This window comes from Trachymyrmex septentrionalis, unplaced genomic scaffold (genome assembly GCF_001594115.1).
Source record: "Trachymyrmex septentrionalis isolate Tsep2-gDNA-1 unplaced genomic scaffold, Tsep1.0 scaffold91, whole genome shotgun sequence".
Lineage (NCBI taxonomy): Eukaryota > Metazoa > Arthropoda > Insecta > Hymenoptera > Formicidae > Trachymyrmex > Trachymyrmex septentrionalis.
The window spans coordinates 146,407-148,727 of record NW_017306102.1 but is presented as its reverse complement, the minus strand read 5'-3'; the positions used below and the strand labels follow the sequence as shown (position 1 = coordinate 148,727).

The 2,321-nt window shown below is 30.2% G+C and overlaps 1 protein-coding gene across 1 annotated transcript in view; it reads right to left on the bottom strand.

The window, feature by feature from the left end:
* The window catches only part of LOC108756040 (protein arginine N-methyltransferase 7), a 29,667-nt gene extending 27,562 nt beyond the window's left edge, over positions 1-2,105 (bottom strand). Inside the window, exon 1 of the mRNA XM_018499586.1 lies at positions 1,956-2,105. The gene's annotated coding sequence lies outside the window, so the exon portion shown is untranslated. The remainder of the gene's footprint in view (positions 1-1,955) is intronic.
* Between the last annotated feature and the right edge of the window lie 216 nt (positions 2,106-2,321).

Sequence of the window (2,321 nt, the reverse complement as noted above, 5' to 3'; positions counted from 1 at the left end):
GAGGAGCGAGAGGCGAAAGAGGGGCGGGAGGGAGAGGGGAGAGAGGCGAAAGAAGGGCGGGAGAGGGGAGAGAGGTAGATGGGGAGGTGGGGAGGAGTAGGAGGGGAAGAGGGAGGGAGGGAGAGAGGGGGGAGAGAGAGGACCGAAAATTATTAAGCTCATAACCTATAAAATAGTAAAATAACAAAAACAATCTAAATCTGGGCTATTGAGAGAGCGCGAACGGAGATGCGCAATAAATCTTTTACAAATAATTTTGTTAATTCATACGATGTGTTGATATCATCTTTATTTGAAATCCTGAAATGTTGAACGTTTTAATTTTGTTTGGAATCTTCGTCAGCAATCTTCTTGAACTATACTAGATTTCACGAACGTTAGAGTCACTTGTAGGTTGCCAAAACTGTAGTGTTATCTGTTTAAATTCATATATACATAAGATAAAATTCAATCAATAAAGTAACGAGTAACTTATTCACGTGATCGCCAAATTTCATCATGAAACTTTGGATAATATATTAATATTCACAATTAAACACATTTTATAATACATTTTATGTAAATTTGTTTGAATTCCGTCCAATCCATATGGAGTAACGAATATGTCTAATGAGACGTTAAAATTGACAAAGGTCGGATCGACGGAAAATAATAAGTCATTATAAATATAAAATATGAAGACAGTACATTCGCATTAAGTTGCTGATTTTAACTTATATGGCGTATGTAATATATTTAACATATATAATGTCATGTCATAGATATAATAAATATAAGAACAGAAAATTATTGTAATAGTTTAAAATATAATTTAATACAAGAATTGAAGCATTAAAACAAAGATCTAGAATACACAGTCAAAATTTAAACACATCGTATTAACATAATGCTTAAAATTATGTAGTAATTTATAATCACTCATTGTAAAAGTTGCAAAATATAATTAAATACAGAAATTGATTAATGACAGAATAGTTACGAACATAAATTAATAAATAAATTAGTTATTAAAAAAACTAAATTACAAATCAAAATTTTTAAACGTTGCATTAATATTGTACATAAAATTATGAGGTGAATTTATTATCGTTCAGTCTTGAAGTATACATTATGTTAAATCATTTAACATGGATGCATATATAGTAAACTAATCACCAGATCATTACTATGTATTCATGACAAAAAAATTTGAAAAGTATTATTATTATAGCCTTTTTTTACTAATACTAATACATATTTTTATATTCTTAGGATTTTTAAATGTTCTCTTCTTCTTTTACTTTTCAATTCAAATATACAACTTATTTTATACTATAATTTAAATTAAAATGTCCTCTTTTTTGTCTTATTTTTAGTCTTAGTATCCTACTTTTGTACTACTTTTCAATCGGGAATGTCCTAGTTTAGTCTGGTCACACAAGTATTAAATCTCTGCTCACAAACTACTATTCTACTCCTTTTAAAGAGTAGTCCAAGATGCTAGAAATCGGTACGAGATCTCGGATCGATTTCAAAGAAAAAAATTAAACAAATCACATTTGAACAATTTGATCACATAACTATTGCAATTGGTCAATTCTTTCTTCATCCGAGGTCTCGGACCGATTTCTAGCATCGTGGACACAAAGCTTAAGAATTCACACTTTGATAAAAAAGCAGAAGCCAATGCGTCTAGTAGAGAAAACTAATCAGTTAGTGCTTATGATTGGTTCTTTAGTTCTTCGCTGGATCTAAGTGCAGGAACCAATCATATTAAAGAATCACTAAGCGCTAACTGATTGGTTTTCTCTATTGAATGCAATCAATAAGAATTCGCGTTGGTAGTAAGTAGTACATTCTGCTTTTTTATTTTTCTATCAGCGCGAGTGATTGGCTTCTGTCAAAGTACGAATTCCCCCTAAGAAATTTACTGCTTTCAATAAGAAGGAAGTGTAGGCTCTCATATAAAATCTTACTGGTAATGCATGGGGCGAACTGCAGAAGACAATAATGATAATGTATTTAAACTGCCACGTATGTCTTGGACTTTTATCAGTTTATGAGCTATTAGTATAACTTTATTATTCTTCTGTTTCAAAATTCCAAAAATTTTTAAAATATTAAATTTTTCCTGCAAACAGATAATATCATGAGAATTAAAGCAAGCAGAATACTAAATCTAATAAATATTCTATCGTTACGCAAAAACTTATATTTAACTTATTGAAGTTCCTGAATAGTCATCGTAGCCATATTGAATCGTGTTGTAAGAAATAAGAAATTTATGATTTTAACTTTTATTACGTGTTATTTCTAGTGTCTGATGTCACAATTCAATATGG